Source organism: Salvelinus fontinalis, chromosome 20, assembly GCF_029448725.1.
Source record: "Salvelinus fontinalis isolate EN_2023a chromosome 20, ASM2944872v1, whole genome shotgun sequence".
In the NCBI taxonomy this organism is placed as follows: domain Eukaryota; kingdom Metazoa; phylum Chordata; class Actinopteri; order Salmoniformes; family Salmonidae; genus Salvelinus; species Salvelinus fontinalis.
In genome coordinates this window covers 32,527,455-32,552,137 of record NC_074684.1, presented here as the reverse complement: position 1 = coordinate 32,552,137, position 24,683 = coordinate 32,527,455, and the positions used below count along the sequence as shown (strand labels likewise).

Sequence of the window (24,683 nt, the reverse complement as noted above, 5' to 3'; positions counted from 1 at the left end):
CTGCTTTTGTAGGGGGGGGGGTATCATATTTTTGGGGAGCCAATGAAAGACAAATTTTCTATCAAAATTGAATATTCCTTTCTAATTAATGCTAATGTTCGTCAACAATTATAATTCTCAACCTTTTGTGTCCAAGGCCCACAATTATCTCAATGGTAGTACCAAGTCTACATACAGCAAATAGTCAGGTTTTTATTGTGTAGTATAGAAAGTGCTTTCTGGTCCTTCAAGACAAATGGATTGCCATGAGCAAATTATAGCTGACAAAATGTCTATCCACCATGACTAACCTAACTACAGTGTAGCTTATTCCAACCTGTTAACCAATCACGAGCCAAGCCTACCCTATTGACATGGCGATCAGCGAATCTGTGCAAGTGTCCAAGACACCAAGAGTCACTTACTTACAGCGGACTAGAACAACTTAAAAGCTCATTTTGAAAGTACAGTGTGTAGAAATACATGGGGGGATATGGTGGCGTCGTGGCACACAAACATTAATACCATAATCCTATGAAACAAAGCATTAGCCCATTATGCAAATGATATGAGACAGACGAGAAGATTGAGCCGCGTTTCATTTGGTTCAGCTGCCCACCTCTGGGGCAATTATGCTGGATTTGTAACTACTGTATTGTTGAATGCACAAGGCTCAATGCAGTGTGAATATGGAATAGCAACTACCCGTCTCTCAAAGTCATCCCTGGGGTCTAGGAGAGCACCCGACCTCCACACTTTGGAATGGACCTCCAAAGCAAGTTGCCATGGCAGCAGGGTTGTATTTTACAAACAAATTAAGGGGGAGGGAAGGATGGAGGATGAAGAATGGAGTGAAGTGGGGTTGTGGGATGGATTGTGAAAATTGGGGCTCTTCACTTTCGTCTATAGTAGGTGACTGGTTTATTGCTATTTGAAATCCATTGACATTTTTTCAGGAAGGGCTGAATTAAACTGTAGTATATTGTATACATTTTTTGTCAGGTTGCTTACACTGTATGTAAGAAGCATCAACCACATTATGGTCTACAAACAACCCATTCTACTTTCAGTTGCATCCCTGGGCATTTTCATATTGCATGTAGACGCTAAGCCACCGCTCCTTAAAATATTTCAGACTGATTCACCCCTGACCCTGTTGGCTTCCCTCTGAGACTGTCCAGTCGAGTGGTGGAATCGAAACCCCAGGACCCAAGCATTGTTGTGACAGTCGTCCTCCCACTTGCCGGGTTGGAGCTGGCAGTGTGGTAAAACAAGTCGTGTTAGGCAGGAGTACTCACGCTGGCATTGTAAAAACAGGACATGTGGAGGCTGCCCATGTAGAGGCTGCCGATGTAGAGACTGCCCATGTGGAGGCTGCCCATGTGGAGGCTGTCCATGTGGAGGCTGCCCATGTGGAGGCTGTCCATGTGGAGGCTGCCCATGTGGAGGCTGCCCATGTGGAGGCTGCCCATGTAGAGACTGCCCATGTGGAGGCTGCCCATATAGAGGCTACCCATGTGGAGGCTGCCCATGTAGAGACTGCCCATGTAGAGGCTGCCCAAGTAGAGACTGCCCATGTGGAGGCTGCCCATGTAGAGGCTGCCCATGTGGAGGCTGCCCATGTAGAGGCTGTCCATGTGGAGGCTGCCCATGTGGAGGCTGCCCATGTAGAGGCTGTCCATGTAGAGGCTGCCCATGTAGAGACTGCCCATGTGGAGGCTGCCCATGTAGAGGCTGCCCATGTAGAGGCTGTCCATGTAGAGGCTGCCCATGTAGAGGCTGCCCATGTGGAGGCTGCCCATGTAGAGACTGCCCATGTGGAGCCTGGCCATGTGGAGGCTGCCCATGTGGAGGCTGCCCATGTAGAGGCTGCCCATGTGGAGGCTGCCCATGTGGAGGCTGCCCATGTGGAGGCTGCACATGTGGAGGCTGCCCATGTAGAGGCTGCCCATGGGGTCCTACAGCAGAGCAGCCCTTCTCTTTAGGTCTATGTGTCAAAGACAAATGCTGTTTCTCATGATTTGCTGCACTGAGAAGAAATGCACCTATGATATAGTCAGATATACACTCACCAGACAGTTTATTATGTACACCACCCCGTTCACGAAAATGAGTCAAGTGGCTGTGGCTTGATATATGAAGCAGGCAGACAGGCAGACAGGTATTCAGTTACTATTCGATTGAACGTTAGAATGGGCAAAACGAGTGACCTAAGAGACTTGGTATGATTGTCGGTGCCAGGTGAGCAGGATCCAGTATCTCAGAAATGGCCGCCCTCCTGGGCAAGAATGCTGCGTCAAGCAAAAAACATTCAGTCAGTGGCAGTCCTGCGGGCGAAAACAGCTTGTTGATGAGAGAGGTCTAAGGAGAAAGGCAAGAATTGTGGAAGCTAAAAGGAGCGACACAAACAGACAAATAACAGCACAGTGGTGTGCAGAAAGGGATCTCGGAACGAACAACTCATCAATCTTTGTCACGGTTGGGCTATTGCATCAGACGACCACACCAGGTTCCACTCCTATCAGCTAAAAACAAGACGAAGTGGCTCCAGTGGGAACGTGATCACCAACACTGGACAATTGACCATTGACAAAACAATGCCTGGAACATGACAGTGAGGTCAATTTACTTTGAGTGGCCTGGTCAGTACCCAGACCTCAACCCTATACAGCATCTTTGGGATGAGATGGAACAGGCTGTTCGCAGTATGAATGTATCGCCATCCAATCTGTAGCAACTGCGTGATGCCATTGCATCAGCATGGACCCACGTCCCTGTGGAACGTTTCCGACACCTTGTAGAATGCCCCTAAGAATTCCGGCTGTTCTGTGAGCAAGGGGGGTGGTCTGACCCAGTACTAGATGGGTGTACCTAATAAACTGTCTGGTGAGTGTATGTCCACATAGAACTCCCTTAAGCTGAATTTCCATTCTTTCAGATGCACCGAAATCCAACAAGATGTGCGCTATAGCACACACAGTGCATAGACCAGTTGGATGCGTCCAAGTTCTTGCCTATGTATAATGCGTCAGCTACTGAATCTCCAATAAGTCAGTGTGTGTCAGATAGGTATATGATCTATCTGTTTCGGATGATCCATCCCTCACAGGACGGTTCACTCCCAGGCTTTTGCCCTGGCATGGCTCTCAAAATCTGCTCGGCGGTGCAAAAATCCAATCTGCTGGGAGAGAGAGGTTTTATGACTGTAATGGTAATCTAACCTTCAAAGATTTACAGATAAAAGGAGAGTGGTCTCTCTCTCTCTCTATCTCTCTCTCTCTCTCTCTCTCGTTCGTTCTCTGTGTCTTAAAAAAAGGCTGCCCGGGATGACTTTGATGTGATCGTAGGTTTAATACTTAAGGCTCTCTGTCTCTCGCCTGGTGATTTCTGAAGGGCTTTTCCTTTGGTATGTGCTGTAACGTTTTAAGGGTGGAGGGGCTTTGAGAGACAACACTGGTGATGGAAAGCACTTTCTAGAAATTCTCTGTGAAGCGGCTTCTGTGTGCTTTGTGGCATTGTATATCTGTGTTGTTAATGTCACTCGTATGTCATGCTTTTTTCCCGCACAGACCTTCTTCTTCCTAAAAATCTATTATCCTACCAATTTTCCACTGTAGATTTACTCTGTAGTTTTACTCTGGCTTTCAAAGCACTTAAAAGTAGAAATCATTTTGAGTGCTCTCATCTATGAAAAGCACTTTCCTCCATCCACCTCTGGAGTATTTATCCTATTCACATCATGATATTGTGCAAAATGTTTCTCATACCGCATACTCCTATCATACCAACTGTCCATTTCAGTTTCCACCTGGTTATATGGGATGTTACACATACCTCTATAGGTTGTATAACCTAACATATAGGTTCTATAACTTAACAATAGGTTCTATAACCTAACATATAGGTTCTATAACCTAACCTACACCATATAGGTTCTATAACATAACCTGCACCATATAGGTTCTATAACCTAACATATAGGTTCTATAACCTAACATATAGGTTCTATAACCTAACCTGCACCATATAGGTTCTATAACCTAACGTGCACCATATAGGTTCTATAACCTAACCTGCACCATATAGGTTCTATAACCTGCACCATATAGGTTATATAACCTGCACCATATAGGTTCTATAACCTAACATATAGGTTCTATAACCTAACCTACACCATATAGGTTCTATAACCTAACCTGCACCGTGTAGGTTCTATAACCTGCACCATATAGGTTCTATAACCTGCACCATATAGGTTCTATAACCTGCACCATATAGGTTCTATAACCTGCACCATATAGGTTCTATAACCTAACCTGCACCATATAGGTTCTATAACCTGCACCATATAGGTTCTATAACCTAAGATATAGGTTCTATAACCTAACCTACACCATATAGGTTCTATAACCTAACATATAGGTTATATTACCTAACCTACACCATATAGGTTCTATAACCTAACCTGCACCATATAGGTTCTATAACCTGCACCATATAGGTTCTATAACCTAACATATAGGTTCTATAACCTGCACCATATAGGTTCTATAAACTGCACCATATAGGTTCTATAACCTAACATATAGGTTCTATAACCTAACCTGCACCATATAGGTTCTATAACCTAACGTGCACCATATAGGTTCTATAACCTATGTGGTCCCGTGTGGCTCAGTTGGTAGAGCATGGCGCTTGCAACGCCAGGGTTTGGGTTCAATTCCCACGGGGGGACCAGGGTTCAATTCCCATGGGGGGACCAGGATGAATATGTATGAACTTTCCAATTTGTAAGTCGCTCTGGATAAGAGCGTCTGCTAAATGACTTAAATGTAAATGTTAAATGTATAACCAAAACTGCACCATATAGGTTCTATAACCTAACCTGCACCATATAGTTTCTATAACCTAACCTGCACCATATAGGTTCTATAACCTAACCTGCACCATATAGGTTCTATAACCTAACATACACCATATAGGTTCTATAACCTGCACCATATAGGTTCTATTACCTAACCTGCACCATATAGGTTCTATAACCTAACATACACCATATAGGTTCTATAACCTGCACCATATAGGTTCTATAACCTAACCTGCACCATATAGGTTCTATAACCTAACCTGCACCATATAGGTTCTATAACCTAACCTGCACCATATAGGTTCTATAACCTAACCTGCACCATATAGGTTCTATAACCTAACCTGCACCATATAGGTTCTATAACCTGCAGCATATAGGTTCTATAACCTAACCTGCACCATATAGGTTCTATAACCTGCACCATATAGGTTCTATAACCTAACCTGCACCATATAGGTTCTATAACCTAACCTGCACCATATAGGTTCTATAACCTGCACCATATAGGTTCTATAACCTAACGTGCACCATATAGGTTCTATAACCTAACATACACCATATAGGTTCTATAACCTAACCTGCACCATATAGGTTCTATAACCTGCACCATATAGGTTCTATAACCTGCACCATATAGGTTCTATAACCTGCACCATATAGGTTCTATAACCTAACCTGCACCATATAGGTTCTATAACCTAACATACACCATATAGGTTCTATAACCTAACCTGCACCATATAGGTTCTATAACCTGCACCATATAGGTTCTATGACCTGCACCATATAGGTTCTATAACCTGCACCATATAGGTTCTATAACCTAACCTGCACCATATAGGTTCTATAACCTAACATATAGGTTCTATAACCTGCACCATATAGGTTCTATAACCTGCACCATATAGGTTCTATAACCTAACCTGCACCATATAGGTTCTATAACCTAACCTACACCATATAGGTTCTATAACATAACCTGCACCATATAGGTTCTATAACCTAACATATAGGTTCTATAACCTGCACCATATAGGTTCTATAACCTGCACCATATAGGTTCTATAACCTAACCTGCACCATATAGGTTCTATAACCTAACCTGCAGCATATAGGTTCTATAACCTGCACCATATAGGTTCTATAACCTGCACCATATAGGTTCTATAACCTGCACCATATAGGTTCTATAACCTGCACCATATAGGTTCTATAACCTGCACCATATAGGTTCTATAACCTGCACCATATAGGTTCTATAACCTAACCTATATGAACCATATATGTTCTCTTGTACCTCCTTTCGTTGGATTTCATTGAAAGAATATAGAGGCCATATGCACGCACTCACAACCAGCGCACGCACACACACACACACACACAGAATCCAGAGTAGTGGTATTGTGAAGGCTGTCAGTTCAGCCTTCTCCCCTTCTCCTCCATGTTTGTTGTTGACCTTTCAGTAGAGAATGCCTGGCCTACTTGCTGAAATAGATCCTATCTGATAATCTGGCCACCTGCTGAAAAGGTGTCGAAGTGGATTGATTTGGTCTTTGCGTGGGCAAGTTCTACTTTTTCTTTGAAGTGGTAGGCTACTTTGAACTAGAGCTTTGAAATATAGCACGATAAGACCACGACTACAGCTGGCTGGAAAGCGTAATACATCCAGGCCTACAAGAAACTACAGGAATACATATTTATGATTTACGTAGTTAGATTTTGTCCTGCTATAGTTGTCTGTCTAACTCAAATCCAGCATCAATTTCAGTTTCCAATGAAAATCGGAGTCAAAATACAGACAGACACTGTTGCAATTTTTAGAACTGGAAAAAGAGTGTGGAGGCATTGTCAAAGTCCCAAATGGCACCCTATTCCCTACATAGTGGACCAGAGCCCTGTGGGCCCCTGTCAAAAGTAGTGTACTATATAGGGAATAGGTTTCCCATTAGCGACGCAGTTCTGTCAGACACAAACTAGCAACTCTATATTAATCCCTGAGACAAAGATTTATGACAAGTGTGTCAATCTCACCAGGATAAAAATAGTTGTCCAACCAAATAATGACTGTAGCATATGAGTGAACGTTACGCTTGACATTTGAGGTATGTTCTCTTACACTAGATAAAGATTATTATTTCACAGTGCTGGCAGAAAATATCCTCAGTGTCAGAGTGTGAAATCTTTCTCAATAAGTTTCCTTGGTTCGCTCAGGGAAACACAAGTATTTACTTTCTCTCTGTCTTCTACCCTTCTTTCTGGATGCCCTCTAAACAACCTCCAAATACTACCATGTAGGAAGTTAAGGAAGTGAGCCTAGTCAGCTAGTTGGCATGTAGACTGCTCAAACTTCATTCTGGACAGAAACATTCACTTTGAGGCTTTCATTTAGGTTGTTATGCTTTTAGTTTCCAATGTCGTGTTCCAGAGCTAAGGAACATCTGCATCATCATTTCCATAGGCTGTCAAATAGTAGCTAATGTGTGAAAATTATATATAAATTACTTATCTCCCCACTCCAAGTGACTAACCCAGGCATCCATCACTGACATCTGAGGCTAGGGCTACAAGCAATACTAGCAATATATATGGATTGCCAGCAGCAACAGAGTATTTTGGTAGTCTGGGAAAAGGCTCAGAGATTTTGACACGAACAGTACTGGAGGGCTGAATAAGTAATGGGGCAGACTGTATCCTGCCTTCCCCTTGGAAGTGGAGAAGGAGACTAAGGCTTAGATTTAATCTGGACCGAGGAAGATCTGCGTTATAGCGCGATTGGCATTTAAAGATTTCCAATTAAGCCGACACATGCAGCGTTTACGGTGAATGCAGTCTTCCTTAATTGCCTTTAAAAGGTATATAGCCTTAAAACAACCAGATGGGGGGAGGGAATGTGTTGAGTCTCTGGTCATGTAACTAGTTTTAGGAAACTAGGCATATGTCGCACATCACTACTTTACAGGATAGGAATTTGAAAATAAACATGTATTTTTTTTAATCATTTTTTTTGCCAGAAATGTCCTCTGGAACATGAGCATTTTCCTGTGCTTTAATAACAAACTTGTAATCTATCCGTAAATACCAGTAAAACGGTTAAATTACGAGCCTAGTTGGTTTAGCCACGGAAAAGACAGGGACTTTCCTGCTAGCCATGATTGGCTGAGACGTAGCATGCCTCTGTCTATAACGTGAGCTGCTCATTATGTGTTGATAGTCCTTTCTACTGCACAGTTTTTAAAGATATAACGTTAGTCATATTTATTTTTATTTCACCTTTATTTAACCAGGTAGGCTAGTTGAGAACAAGTTCTCATTTGCAACTGTGACCTGGCCAAGAGTTTTGATACTTTTCTCAACAACATTGATGCCCTGAATTTAGCAGACCCTATATACGGATCAGTTGGGAAAAAGTGATGGGCTACTTTCTGCATACCCCACGGTCAGTGTGAACCAATGTTACTAGACACAACACTGGCCAAACAAAACAGAGTTAAATGGTTCCAGCTACCTGCAGATTCATACTACAGCTATGACAATTTTGTATTGGTAGTAGTATGAGTTGGGATTATTCCGGTTAATTGTTTAGCTAGCTATTTAGCTACATGTCTAAACAAGACTCTACATGTCTAAACAAGAGAGATGATCACATGACCCATCAAGATAGCCAGTTATGTCTGGGGGTGGTTACGACCATCTATTGTATTTAATGAACATGTGTACATGTCTAGACAATAGTGACTTATCCACTTAGCTAGATGTGGCTGGGGGATTGATTATAGCATTTCCTTCACATGACCCATCAATTTAGACCAGTGTGTCTGGGTAAGGGTCATCTAATAATGATCAAATATTTATATCTGTACACTTCCTGTTTTTGATATTGCTACTATGCAAGTAATCACCTTCTGTATCATGTGCATGTGACAAATAAATGTAGTTTTGTTTGATATAGTGTGTGTTTCCCAGAGATGGTAATGTGAAGAACAACATGATCTGCACCAAAGTCAGATTAGGATATGGGCCAGGGACTAGATAACATGGATTTTTACCTGGAGTTTTTCCTTATTGCAGGCTACTACTTTTACCACTTTTAGTCTTGAAATCTTTGGTTGTTTACTAAACTACTCACTCGGTTTAGCACATGGCCTTACATGTGAACCCTTTCGAGATGGGTGGGGCTAAGGCTTAAGAGGGTGTGAACGATGCTGAATTGGTGTAGACAAAGAAGAGGTCTCCAGTAGGGATACCAAAACATTCAAGTGCCATTTTCTCAAAAGTGGGGATACAAGTTATTCAGCTTTCAAGGCAGAATTACTTTCCCATTGTTTCTCAACTGCTGTGTTTGATATACCATTTTCTAGCTCTGAGTCTCTACTTTAATCCAATGTAAAAATCACAATTTCAAATTTTGCTACATAAAACCCAATCGAGGCTGTTGGTCACATATGCCCTATTGGATGGGTCCAATCCAAGACAAAGGTGGATATGACCATTATTTGTATGTTGTGTAGCAGGTTTGGGGTCAATTCGAATTGAAGGCAGTCAATTGAGGAAGTGGTTTAAATTTCAAATGTAAAAACTTTTCAATTGAATGAGTCATTGAAAATATATGCCATTTTTTATATTATTGAATTGAAATTTCAGTTCACTTCCTGAATTGACTGCCCTGATATGTGGAAAGAGGCAGCAGTTTCAAAGTGGATTGCGTCATCGATCAAGCCACAAGTTCACAAGTCTCTGAAATCTACATATGCATATATCACCCACAAGGCTTTTTAGTGTAAAGTATGGCTTTGACTTACCTAATGAAGAACGAGGCTGCAGCGGAGGGTGTGTGGCTGGTTTGGGTGGGGGTGGGCTGGGGCTGGGGGACGGTAGGAGTGATGGTGGCATAGTCGTAGATGGGGCTCCCAGGGGCAATGGGCATGTAGTTCCTGTATGGATCAGGAGCCAAGCCTGGCGTCTGAACAGGGGGAGAAGAGGGAGTGGGTGGGTGGGGAGAGAGAGAGAGAGATAGAGAGAGAGACATGAGCATCAACCAATGTGACAAAAAAGTATACAAATTCTGCATCCAACTTCAATGTGTATTACCATGAATTGATTTCAACAAACCAAAACATTTAATGAAGTCAAAACCAAACATTGCAAGATAATTCCATATTTTCAAAAAACTAAATAATTTGCATAATATGCTCTCACAGTCAGAGAAGCCTGTTGGGGAACTCAGTTGGGGAACTCAGTTGAGCGACTGCTTTGGTTGATGTGGCTCCTGCAGTTGTGAGCAGGAGTACCAAAAAGCTTAGGGAAAACACATCACGCAGGCCACTCCACAGCAGGAAATGACCTGTGTAACATGGCTACCGTTCGTTGTCACTCCATTTGCTGCAGCTGCAGGTTGGTAATCTTGGTCCTTTACTCTCACTGCTAGCTAGTCATTAGCTTATTAGCTTTGGTCATTAGCTTTGGTCATTAGCTTTGGCCTGATTACCGACTCACACTGTGCTACAATATGGTTAGCGTTGAAAAACTGATAGAGTCTCATCCACTATCACTTGTTCTAATCATCTGTGACTAAACTATGAGATGACATAGGATATGTAATTCAACCAGATTGACGTGCAATATGAGAATGACAGGGAACTTTTGAGTGTCAGACAAAACACAGCAGTCGTTTGTATGCCATTTGATTTAACAGAGATAAACCATTTGTGCCAATCATCTCATAGGCTACTGTAGGTTCACAAGTCAACGCAGCCCTTCCCACAATCTCCATTTGTCCTTGTTCTTTCAAATGAACAAGATGCATCTTTTAATGTGCTGTCTGTTTTTTCTGGTGACGCCTGTTGTTGGAGATGTTATATTTTTCTTTTTTTGTTTCATTTCTCTCTTTCTGTTTCATTTTTCTCTTTTAATTTCTCTCTCTCTCTCTCATCCCTTTGGTCTATAAGGAAATGAAGAAACTGGGGCAGGCATCCACTCTGTACTCATCACAGTGGATTACCGCGGCGATGTCTGCGGAGTGCCGACATTTGGCGGGGAGTCCATTATTCAGTTCTTTGACTGCGGCGTTGGCGCGGCAGCTAACAGGATTACAGAGACGCACGCCGTTCGCCCCTCCACGGAAGCGCCGCCACACAGAGAGAGGACGGAAGTAGTCAACAACAAAAAGCTGCCACACTGACACAGCCAAGACGCCCCCAGCAGCCACACTGTCACAGATGCCCCCGTATTGCTCTTAAAGTGATTCTAGGTCTCTGAGTAAAAGAAGGGCCAGTACCTGGTAGTTGTATATGTAAAATGTATGTTAATACAGACAACTATAATTGTTGATGGCCAGCAATTTGATCTACTGCAGGGGTTGGCAACAGGCGGCCCGCGGACCAATACCGGCCCAGGAGTGATTTATTTTGGCCCCCCAAAGTGAATTTGTTTTACTGTAAAATTAGTTTAATTCAGGGAACTGTTCCCAAGTATTCCCATGAATAAAAAAAGAGAGACGTGGTCATGTCTCAATGTAATAAAGGAATTAAATTGTTGTTATTTTCAAATACAATCTCTTTTTGGGCTTAGTTGTGGTCAATTTGCAGTGTACAAACTATTGTCATTGTGTTCTACCGAACCCCCTTCTCTGACAAAAATCGTCCCGCGGCTGAACCTAGTTGACTACCCCTGATCTACTGCTTTTCTGTTGGCAGTAACAGAGAAATTGACTCAAACATAAGATGCAGTGGTCAGGGAATCATCATTTCTCATAGGTCAAGTTCTATTTTCCTTACAATTGTTCCAATCCTAATGAAAAGAACAGTATTTTGGGGGGTTCTTCCTAACAAACAGGGTCTTCCCCCAATCTATAGATAGTATTTACATTGAGATAATGTATAGAATTAAATACCTTATGAAAAAGGTAGAGCAAGCTATTATTTCTTTGTTAATATTCGGCATGTTACATCATCATCACCCCCCCAATCACCCTCCCCTCAATCATCTCCCACAATCACCACCCACAAAGACTGAAAACATACATATCTATATGGTTGTTGAAGCATGTCTACAGTACAAACAACAACAGTACTCGTTTGGTAACTTGTTTTTCCACCTCAGGGGTAAACCATCTGCCGACTACACCTGATAGCAGTGCTATTTATATAACCCCTAATAGGAGCGCACTAGTCTGACAGACACATGTGACCATGGGAAGAGGCACCTTCAGTATGGCTTCAAAGGTGCCCTTCGTGACACACTCGCGTATTAATCATCTCCAGGGTGCCACTCATAGACGCTGTAGCACGTTTTTTTCTCATTCTATAGCATGGCAGTTTGAGTGAGCGTAACTGTACGTGACACGGGTGTGCTAAACTACATATAAGATAATGGCAACAAGTAACCCAGATGCATTACGCTTTGCTATTTTTGTTTCCGAGCTTCAATGGAAGTCACAGTGAATAAGCTGCGAGGAGGAATGTTGCAACTTGGAAGTCAGACCCAGTCCAAATGGCTGATGGGTAGATAACGAGCTGTAGATTGAGGAATAATGCTGTCTCTTCCTCGCAGTGGAACAGATTACAGAGATCCAGAATCACTCAAACACCCACATCCCACTGAACAAGACTGTATATATTACCACAAACTCCTCTCACACATCCTATAATAATTCAAATGTAGAGGCTGGCCAGCAGAGCAGTAGCCTATTAATGGCCAGCAGGAGATCTACATTTGGGTCTAAATTGGAGGTCCATATTTGTATGATGTAACGGCTAGGTTATGGTGTTAGGGTAAGGCAGTGGGTGTGAAGAGCCGGGGTGGCTGGGATGTTACCGGGGTGGCTGAGGTGTAACCAGAGTCTGACAATTCCATACAGTACTGGCCCTTTGCACCTCTAGGAACTAAAAGCAATAAGTCAAGTCACATGACTTAATGAATTATGGAACTGGGTCATTCACGGTGCTATGGCGGCAGTTTGGCCTTGTGGTTCACCCGTTAGTCAATTCTACATTTCTTCAGCTCAGAATATATCATTTACCAGACTAGTATCTTTTCAGTGAGCGTGCTTTGTCATAATTCCTTGTTGTTAGTGTATGAGGTGTGAGATTTGTAGTTTTAGCATTCACAAGTAGAAAATGTTTCTCTCTTTTTTCCATTCTCTTCTTATTCTCTTTCTCTCTCACTCCTTCCCTACCCCTGGGAGGTGTGCAGGGTTGGAGAGTAACCGATTACATGTAAGGGATTTTTTTTTAACGGTAACTGTAATCTGTTACGTTAGCAGCAAACATATTGCAATCAGATTACATATACTTTTGAAAAACTAAATGATTACTTTGAAGATTACTTTTAAATTCAGAAAGGATGTTTGCGATATAATCTTTGACAATTTTCTGTTTTCTCAATGACATTCAAATCAGCTTCGAAAAAAGGCGCATGTTTAAATTTGTTCCACCTGAGCGAGTCTGACCACAAGTCAGAGACCACTAGGATGACACACCAAATGTATTTGATGGATCGCGGGAAATGAGCAGGAATAGTCTTTTTTAGGCTACAGTCCAAGATATGTCTTCCAATGGTGCGACTGCTGTCGGCATCGAAAGATTATCCAACTTGAATAAACGCTTGGAGGTAAGGATGACAGCAGTGGTGTAGTCTACGGCAATACGGATATCATGTATTATTGATATATACTGTACATAGCGCATTGATGTGAAACACTGCTACTCTCTCATTTAGCTATTTGTGCTTTACGGATTGTGGTTGTTGTGGATGGCTGTTCACAAATCTAAATGTTTATTTGAACCCAATAATGTTTGAATTCAAGAAGTTTAAGCTGCCTATCAATCATTGTTTTTGAAACCAGTGGATAGCCAGTGAAAAATGTGCTCTTGCAGCAGCTGCATAGTGCGGACCCAGCCTATGGAACAAAATGGAGGTTTTTAATACTCAATCTAATTCATGCTGATTAAAATAAAAAATCCATCGGCCTAATGGACACATGCTCAAACTCACACACTTGTGATAGACTTAACCTGTTGGGGATGGGGGCGCTGTTTAGACTATTTATGCTAATGTGGCTAATTTTTTAAACGGCTTCCCACAAAATCCTTGATCGTACAATATGCATATTATTATTATTATTGGATAGAAAACAGTCTATAGTTTCTATAGGAGTTGAAATTTTGTCTCTAAGTGGAACAGAGCCCATTCTACAGCAATTTCCCTGACATGGAGTCAGATTTGAGAAACGTTGGCCACTTTTCTGAAGTCATTTAAAAGGGCTCTGTCGTTGCTATGACTATACGGACACTTCTTACGTCTTCCCCTGGATGCCTTTACGTGATGACGATTCCAACGGGCTCGATTGCTCGTTCACAGGCCCTACAAATGAAAAAAACCTTTAGCTAGCAAGTCTTTTCTTGCTGCGTAACGCGCGTGGAAGACACCGACCCTCTCCTGTTCCAAGCGTTAGTTTAGCCTGTTATATTTCTCCGGTCATCTTTTCACTCGTTATAGGAGTTACAAACATCACAAAGTAGTTAATTTAACCTGTCTAGGATCAGCGTGGCGCTAGCGGCACTCCCCCCCCCCCCCCCACTGAAAAACCAGTGCCGCGAAATTCAAAAAAAATATTTTTTTAAAATATTTAACTTTCACACATTAAAGTCCAATACAGCTAATGAAAGACACAGATCTTATGAATCCAGTCAACATTTCCGATTTTTAAAATGTTTTACAGGGAAGACACAATATGTAAAGATGTACATCTATTACCTAAAAAACACATTAGCATATTCCACCATCTTTTATTTGTCCACCAACACCAGTAGCCATCACCAATTCGGCTAAACTAAGATATTTATAGCCCCTAACCAACAAAAAAACTCATTAGATGACAGTCTGATAACATATTTATGGTATGGGATAGGTTTTGTTAGAAAAAAGTGCATATTTCAGGTATATGGCATAGTTTACAATTGCACCCACCATCACAAATGGACTAGAATAATTACAATGAGCAACGTGTTTACCTAACTACTAATCATCAAACATTTCGTAAAAATACACAGCATACACGAATCGAAAGACACAGATCCTGTGAATACAGACAATATTTCAGATTTTCTAAGTGTCTTACAGCGAAAACACAATAAATCGTTATATTAGCTTAGCACATAGCAATTAGCAGCCCAGCATTGATTCTAGCCAAAGTGAGCGATAAAAGTCAACATCGCCAAAAGATATTAATTTTTTCACTAACCTTCTCAGAATTCTTCCGATGACACTCCTGTAACATCACATTACAACATGCATATACAGTTTGATCGAAAATGTTTATATTTAGCCACCAAAATCATGGTTAGACAATGTGAAATGTAGACAAGCTGGTAAAGAAAACGTCCTTGCGCCACTTAGACAGTGATCTACTCTTATACATAAATACTCATAAACGTGACTAAAAAATATAGGGTGGACAGGGATTGATAGACAATTTAATTCTTAATACAATTGCGTTATTACATTTTTTAATTTATCCTTACTTTTCAATACAGTTTGCGCCAAGCGAAGCTACGTCAAAAAACATGGCATCCTAAGCCACTAAAATGTTTCGACAGAAACACGATTTATCATAATAAAAATGTCCTACCTTGAGCTGTTCTTCCATCAGTATCTTGGGCAAAGGATCCTTTCTTGGGAGAAATCGTCTTTTGGTGGAAAGCTGTCCTCTTGCCATGTGGAAATGTCAACTACGTTCGGGATGAACTGAAAAGCGTGACCAACTTTTCACATCGTTGCAAAAATAAATGTCCCAAAATCGCACTAAACGGATATAAATTGCTATAAAACGCTTTAAATTAACTACTTTGTGATGTTTGTAACTCCTATAACGAGTGAAAAGATGACCGGAGAAATATAACAGGCTAAACTAACGCTTGGAACAGGAGAGGGTCGGTGTCTTCCACGCGCGTTACGCAGCAAGAAAAGACTTGCTAGCTAAAGGTTTTTTTCATTTGTAGGGCCTGTGAACGAGCAATCGAGCCCGTTGGAATCGTCATCACGTAAAGGCATCCAGGGGAAGACGTAAGAAGTGTCCGTATAGTCATAGCAACGACAGTGCCCGTTTAAATGACTTCAGAAAAGTGGCCAACGTTTCTCAAATCTGACTCCATGTCAGGGAAATTGCTGTAGAATGGGCTCTGTTCCACTTAGAGACAAAATTTCAACTCCTATAGAAACTATAGACTGTTTTCTATCCAATAATAATAATAATATGCATATTGTACGATCAAGGATTTTGTGGGAAGCCGTTTAAAAAATTAGCCACATTAGCATAAATAGTCTAAACAGCGCCCCCATCCCCAACAGGTTAAAGCGTTTTATAGCAATTTATATCCGTTTAGTGCGATTTTGGGACATTTATTTTTGCAACGATGTGAAAAGTTGGGTGCGCTTTTCAGTTCATCCCGAACGTAGTTGACATTTCCACATGGCAAGAGGACAGCTTTCCACCAAAAGACGATTTCTCCCAAGAAAGGATCCTTTGCCCAAGATACTGATGGAAGAACAGCTCAAGGTAGGACATTTTTATTATGATAAATCGTGTTTCTGTCGAAACATTTTAGTGGCTTAGGACGCCATGTTTTTTGACGTAGCTTCGCTTGGCGCAAACTGTATTGAAAAGTAAGGATAAATTAAAAAATGTAATAACGCAATTGTATTAAGAATTAAATTGTCTATCAATCCCTGTCCACCCTATATTTTTTAGTCACGTTTATGAGTATTTATGTATAAGAGTAGATCACTGTCTAAGTGGCGCAAGGACGTTTTCTTTACCAGCTTGTCTACATTTCACATTGTCTAACCATGATTTTGGTGGCTAAATATAAACATTTTCGATCAAACTGTATATGCATGTTGTAATGTGATGTTACAGGAGTGTCATCGGAAGAATTCTGAGAAGGTTAGTGAAAAAATTAATATCTTTTGGCGATGTTGACTTTTATCGCTCACTTTGGCTAGAATCAATGCTGGGCTGCTAATTGCTATGTGCTAAGCTAATATAACGATTTATTGTGTTTTCGCTGTAAGACACTTAGAAAATCTGAAATATTGTCTGTATTCACAGGATCTGTGTCTTTCGATTCGTGTATGCTGTGTATTTTTACGAAATGTTTGATGATTAGTAGTTAGGTAAACACGTTGCTCATTGTAATTATTCTAGTCCATTTGTGATGGTGGGTGCAATTGTAAACTATGAAGTCTACCTGAAATATGCACTTTTTTCTAACAAAACCTATCCCATACCATAAATATGTTATCAGACTGTCATCTAATGAGTTTTTTTGTTGGTTAGGGGCTATAAATATCTTAGTTTAGCCGAATTGGTGATGGCTACTGGTGTTGGTGGACAAATAAAAGATGGTGGAATATGCTAATGTGTTTTTAGGTAATAGATGTACATCTTTACATATTGTGTCTTCCCTGTAAAACATTTTAAAAATCGGAAATGTTGACTGGATTCATAAGATCTGTGTCTTTCATTAGCTGTATTGGACTTTAATGTGTGAAAGTTAAATATTTTAAAAAAATATTTTTTTTGAATTTCGCGGCACTGGTTTTTCAGTGGGGGGGGGGGGGTGTGCCGCTAGCGCCACGCTGATCCTAGACAGGTTAAAGCGGCAATATGTAGTTTCATCCATTTTTGGACTTATAAATTATATATATATCCATTGAAGAATATAACTTATGCCTCATGAGCTTAGTTCAATTGTAAATGTAACAAACACTGTATAGCCTCATAACATGGTTAAAACAATCATTTTGATATCATGGATAATCAGTCCTTGCATCCATAGCTCTGTCTATTAGTCTGAGAGGGGTTACATTTCTCCAGGCCCATCCCTCAGTTTTTAACAAAACCGAGGCGGGGTGAAATTTTGTAATTGTTTCATCTGTGGATTTGCCCTTTTAAAGAGCTGCATATTATCAAGATATCAAAGTGTCACTAACAAAAAGGTAAATGATAGGCCCATAGCAAATGCAGCATGTGGCATTCATTTTCACATCTAAATAGCACTTTAGTAGTGCTCAAGCATGCCATTCCATGAGCGTAACATTTATTTTTCGACTTGAATCAATGAGCCCAATCAGTCTTCCATGACAACAAAATTATAAACAACAGAGTAGGGCTGGCTAATAAATCCTTAGTTTTGGGGTCATGATCAGGTTAAACCATTTTGTTAATCTATACTTCCATATTTTCGAATCCTATTCTTGAAGATCAAGGGGTATAACATTTATTGTAATGACTGGAATTCTGATAGACTTTGGTTTTTAAATGTAAAGATAAATTGAATCGTATTATTATATGTAGTAGAAAGCGATGGGTTAGAAGAAGTAACCAACCTATAAATGTAACATCCATTTATGGCCAGCTATGTAAACTTTAACATTGATTTATCCAATAGATGTTGTTCAATTGTTCAACATACTATATTGTCTTCTTCTAATGCCTCTTAACTTCTTATGGCTGGGGGGCGCTATTTTCACGTTTGGATGAAAAGCGTGCCCAGAGTAAACTGCCTGCTACTCAGGCCCAGAAGCTAAGATATGCATATTAGTAGATTTATATAGTAGATTTGGATAGAAAACACTCTGAAGTTTCTAAAACTGTTTGAATGACGTCTGTAAGTATAACAGAACTCATATGGCAGGCAAAAACCTGAGAAAAAATCCAACCAGGAAGTGGGAAATCTGAGGTTTGTAGATTTTCAAGTATATGCCTATCCAAGATACAGTGTAAATTTGGTCCGATTGCACTTCCTAGGCTTCCACTAGATGTCAACAGTCTTTGGACTAAGGGGTCTGGCAGAATGCCATGAGCTAAGTCACGCGCGCTGCGTTCCCTTTCATTTCTAAAGACAAAGGAATTGTCCAGTTGGAATATTATTGAAGATTTATGATAAAAACATCCTAACGATTGATTCTATACATCGTTTGACATGTTTCTACAAACTGTAATGGAACTGTTTTGACTTTGTCTGGAATAAGTGCCTGCGCCTTGTGAATTTGGATTTGTGAACTAAACGTGCAAACAAAAAGGAGGTATTTGGACATAAATGATGGACTTTATCGAACAAAATAAACATTTATTGCGGAACTGGGATTCCTGGGAGTGCATTCCGATGAAGATCATCAAAGGTAAGTGAATATTTATAATGCTATTTCTGACTTCTGTTGACTCCACAACATGGCGGGTATCTGTATGGCTTGTTTTGGTGACTGAGCGCTGTACTCAGATTATTCCATGGTGTGCTTTCGCTGTAAAGCTTTTTTGAAATCTGACACAGCGGTTGCATTAAGGAGAAGTATATCTTTAAGGGGAAAGTAATCTAAAAGTAACTGAATGTAATCAGATTATGTTACTGATTTTGGGTAATCCAAAAATCATGTTAGTGATTACAATTTTGGACGGGTAACTAGTAACTGTAACGGATTACATTTAGAAAGTAACGTACCCAACCCTGGAGGTGTGCAATATTGGCACGGCTGTTCCGGGGCAGACCCAGGCACCGATGACAGCGGGAAGGTCACTCTGGGCAACAGAGTGCTCACGAAATGTGATGCCTATGGGACTAATTGAGAGGGAGGAACCCTACAGTGTGCCTGCCATCGGGTTAGCTCAAAGGGACCTGTTGGTGATTTGAAGCAGAAAGCTAAACAACTTTCTTTGTCGATCAAACCTTTCACAGTTTGTGAGGCTGTTTGTCTGCACCTGGTTTTCAACATTGTGCAAAAAATACATCTTTGATCAGCAGTTCATCCTCTTGATCCCTTTCTGCTTGTCAACTAAGTCTGATTTAAATCCCAGGTGTAGGCTACAAAATAAAAATGTAACTAATAATATAGCTTGCTTTGTTGGTATGTGTCTAGTCCTTCTCTGTTCCCCAGTAATCAAACATTTTAGTCTTAGTAAATTCAATGTTTAGTGAATGGAACAATTTATTTGATGGAAAATGCTTATATTCGTCTAATAATACTCCTATATCTGTCTGTATATGTCAGCATGGTACACTGAAATGACTACAGATCCTTCTCTGAATCCCCATCTTTGATCGTGTCCTTCATAATCAGAGCCCAGTCCAAAATGGGGGAAGGCAGTGAAGCGTGAGGTGTGCCCACTCCTCCACCCAACCCAAGCCAAGCCTCCCAGATGGATGTCAGACGTGCTTCTTCACCTCAGGTGAGAACCAGGTCCCATCTGTCAGCACAGAGAGGAGGGAGGCATGATCCTGGCTTCCTTTTCCTTTGTGTTCTCTTCCATTTGTCCTTCCCTTGTTTCTCTCAGTCTCAACATAAACCAACACTTTTCCCTCTCCTCCGAGAATTTGGTGAGTCACTTTTCTGGTAAGTGCAGCATTCGAAGGCTGCAGACGGCATTGAACCATCTGGCTCGGCCGAATGGGGTGGTGTCTCCTTAGAGCGTTACTGACACGTCTCCTTGTCTCCAGTGCCCTCGCCTACCTCCTCCCTAATTAAATCAAGTACCCATCTTTCTTTCTCAGGCCTCCCAAATCCTATGGCTTCTGTAGTGTTCTGAGTTATTTTGCTTGAAATGGAAGGAGAACATTTTGAAATTAACAGCCCACACACAGGCATATACACCCTTCTAGTACCGGGTCGGATCCCGTTTGCCTCAAGAACAGCCTGAATTATTCGGGGCATTCTATAAGGTGTCGGAAATGTTCCACAGGGATGTTGGTCCATGCTGAAGCGATGGTATCATGCAGTTGCTACAGATTGGATGGCGGGGCATTCATGCCTACGAACAGCCCATTCCATCTCATCCCAAAGATGCTCTATTGGGTTGAGGTCTGGGGACTGACCAGGCCACTCAGGTAAACTGAATTCGCTGTTATGTTACATGCAATGTTTTTCCACTCTTCTTCTTGGTTGTTGTTTTTAGCTGATAGGAGTGGAACCGGGTGTGGTCGTCTGCTGCAATTGCCCATCCGTGACAAGGATCGACGAGTTGTGCATTCCGAGATGCCGTGCTCACACCATTGTTGTACTGCGCTGTTATTTATCTGTTTGTGGCCCGCCTGTTAGCTTGCACCATTCTTGCCACTCTCCTTTGACCTCTCTCATCAACGAGCTGTTTTGGCTCAAAGGATCACCGCTGGCTGGATGTTTTGTGTATGTTGCATCATTCTCGGTAAACTCTAGACACAGGCCTGGGTGAAAAGTCCAGGAGAACGGACGTTTCTGAGATACTGGATCCGGCGCGCCTAGCAACGGCGATTATACCACGCTCAAAGTCACCGGTTACTAATTTTGCCCATTTTAACACTCAATAGAACAGTAACTGAATGTCTTGATGCCTGCCTGTCTGCCTGCCTGCCTGCCTGCCTGCCTGCCTGCCTGCCTGCTTTATATAGCAAGCCATGGCCACTTGACTCACTGTCTGTAGGAGCAATCCATTTTCGTGAACGAGTGGTGTACCTAAAAACTGTCCTGTGAGTGTAGATCAGGACACACACACACACACACACACACACACACACACACACACACACACACACACACACACACACACACACACACACACACACACACACACACACACACACACACACACACACACACACACACGCCCCCCCCCACACACACACACGCACACACACACGCACACACACACACCGCCCACACCCACAGACACACACACAGACACACAGACACACACACACACACACACACACACACACACACACACACACACACACACACACACACACACACACACACACACACACACACACACACACACACACACACACACACACACACACACACCCCACCCACAGACACATCCTGCAGTTACTCACGTACACGCAACCACATGGCCACAGACACACCCGTGGCTACTCACGTACACACACCCACATGACCCCCACCCACCCACCCACAGACACACACACACCCCACCCAGTCACAGACACACACACATCCCACCCACTCACAGCCACACACACCTGCCATACGTCCACTGAAAGGTCCCTACAGGGGCACTCAATTCTCTGAGGTGTCCAACTCAGGTTTTTGTATAATTGGGATGCGATGTGCCAGCTCAAGGTCTAATTGCTTTCAGACACCGAGAAGGAATAAGGGGATACGATTGGCTGCCTTAAGCGGCACACGTTCAATCAAAAGCATTAGCTGTCCAACTCTTGGCAGCACAGAGGCACTTGTTGACATTGGAGGGAGTGGATGCTAACAGATACACAGAAAATAAACATTGAGAACAGATTGCCTGTAAGTCCCAACAGCATAGCAAATGAGCATACAACATACTTAGGATCATTATTATACAATACATACTAGGTGGATATACATACTGGGTGGATACACATTCATATTCTGTTTTCAAAAGGAGACACATCTTTTCTTACGTTTTTAGAGCACACATTGGGATATCAGGTGAGATGTTAAGAGACAAAATACATTATTAAATGTATCTGACTGGGTAGAGAGGTTCCAAAGAGGAAGAAGAGAAGCGAGAGGTTTCACTTTTGTCAAAATCTGTTCAAAATAAGCCATATGAGCTTATTTTGGACCTAAACTTGTCACCTGCCTTCCCGCCTTTGGGACAATGACTCCAATTGTTGGGGCGGAGACAAGAGCATCTCATCCTTATATACAGATCTCTGGTATATCCGCTGTAAAACAAGCTCTGACCAGAGGCTACCATGAGGCATAGAGGTCAGCCCTCACTGAAAACTATTGTAGCTGTCAATCGACACAAAAGACAGAAGATAAGCCAATCAGAGCTGTTCTCTGGTCCATCAGTCGTCTCGATGTCATCCTCCACACCCAAATCGTCCAATCAATCAAACCACTCAGTTTCTCATCCGTTTCTTCTCTTCAATCAAGAGAAATTGGCATTAATCCCATTCTGACCCACAGCCCCCCCCCCCCACTTCGCCGCAACACGCACTTAATGCCGCTGTCCAGCACTTCACAAATCTCACCCGCGATCAATAGCGACCATTCTCTCTGTAGATTCTACAATGACCTCAGACAACATTTGCATATCCAATCCTCTCCCTATTGATTTCTGGCCCTCATTACAACCCCATTACAAACAGGACTGTGACGCCTAATCTATAGGAGTGCCTCTATGGAGCGGTATCCATTTAGCATGGTTATGCTTTCAGTGTCTGAAACGAATCCAGACTCACTTGGCATGGGGGCTCGTGGCGGCCAGGAGGTCATTCCCGTGTTCCCAAGTTTAATCAGCCCATCACTGGAGTTGGGAGTTAGTTGGCACATCGATGGATGGTACTTGTGTGGCGGTGAGGTCAACAATGGCCCTCATCAGCATGATAATCCTACCGCATTGAGATGACCTAATGTTCAATCTCCGGGTAGGAAGGTCAAGTGGTGTTTGGAAGGCTGTGATACCGGCTCGGAGGGTATTGTGCTTAGAGTGGGCAATCTGCTTGTTTAATGACTTCTGATGCAGCCTTGGGGTGTACTTTATTGTCATGGCCAACATCTATCTACCTGGGTTTACCTAGGACTGACTGGACTGCCATCACAGGAGGTTGGTGGCACCTTAATTGGTGAGGACGGGCTCGTGGTAATGGCTGGAGCGGAATAAGTAGAAGGGTATCAAATACATAAAACACTTGGTTTGATGTCATTCCATTCGCTCCGTTCCAGACATTATTTTGAGCCGTCCTCCCCTCAGCAGCCTCCACCTACTGCCATCCTTTTTCATGGGGATGAAGTCCGCCACTTGAATTGGCACTAGCCAAACAACCTTTAGAGTTGTTTATAAGAAGAGTGTAAAAAGGAAGCTGAATTGAGTTGCCTGTAACTCTCCGGTGATATGAACCTCAGCTATGTTAACCTTCTGTATTCCTCAGTGGACTGTGAGTCAGAGGGGATGGCATTTTAGTTTCGTAAAGGCTAGATGATGTAGTGGTGTGTTAATTTAATTACACCAATATACGGATAGTTAATTTTTCTAGATCAGATAATGTCCTGAGAGAGATGCCCAAAACAGTACAAGGTGGATTAAAAGTTATCTGACTATCTACTATGCATGATTATTCTGCTATGATCAGAGTAGGAGGTAAATGTTAAAAAGTTAATCTCTAAAATAAGTGATATGACAGAGACTCCCAACTCCACTGTTTATATTGAGCTATGAGCAGGCACCTGCCTTGACACTGGTCATGTCGCCCCCGAGACCTGATTAACACCCCAAATGACATCATCAGAGGGTGACATCTCATTCAGGGAGATGAAGGCCCCCTGTGGTGGCAGCCCTGTCATGCCACTTAACTGGAGTGGTATTCAAGACACCTCAGCCTTGAACTAGGAGTGCGAATCATGATGATATGATTATAGGGCCAGCCATAAAATTGACACTGGGTCGTTTAATGAAGCCTAATAAATAAGTGGCCTGAAAAAAATACATAAACTACAGTAGTTTCAGTCAAATACACACTATTCCAGAGAGATGGCAATGTCATGCTTGGCAACCAAACTCCTAACAGAAGCCATGGATGGAGAAATAAGTCCTTTCCCGTTGACTCTGGTCACAACTCCTAACTCTTTCTAGAGTCACAGCAATTCAAATTGTTCTGCGTTGCCAAGGTAACAGCAAAACCAAGGTCTTTTCTCAGACCTGAATGGTTTAGTAATAGCACATGGAGTATAAAAAAGTAGAAGTGTTACTGTGCAGCACTAACCAAAGTGAATGAAAATGGTAGCCATTCTTAAATGAAAATGGAGGACAAATTCAAGGTGTCTTTTTTTGCCAAAAAAACTATGCATTTCGGCTTTG

The 24,683-nt window shown here is 41.9% G+C and overlaps 1 long non-coding RNA gene across 1 annotated transcript in view; it reads left to right on the top strand.

Moving 5' to 3' along the window:
• The window catches only part of LOC129817742 (uncharacterized), a 31,567-nt gene extending 20,185 nt beyond the window's left edge, over positions 1-11,382 (top strand). The window contains exon 2 of the long non-coding RNA XR_008753756.1: positions 10,795-11,382. This is a non-coding gene — a long non-coding RNA (uncharacterized LOC129817742). The remainder of the gene's footprint in view (positions 1-10,794) is intronic.
• Positions 11,383-24,683: the final 13,301 nt, after the last annotated feature.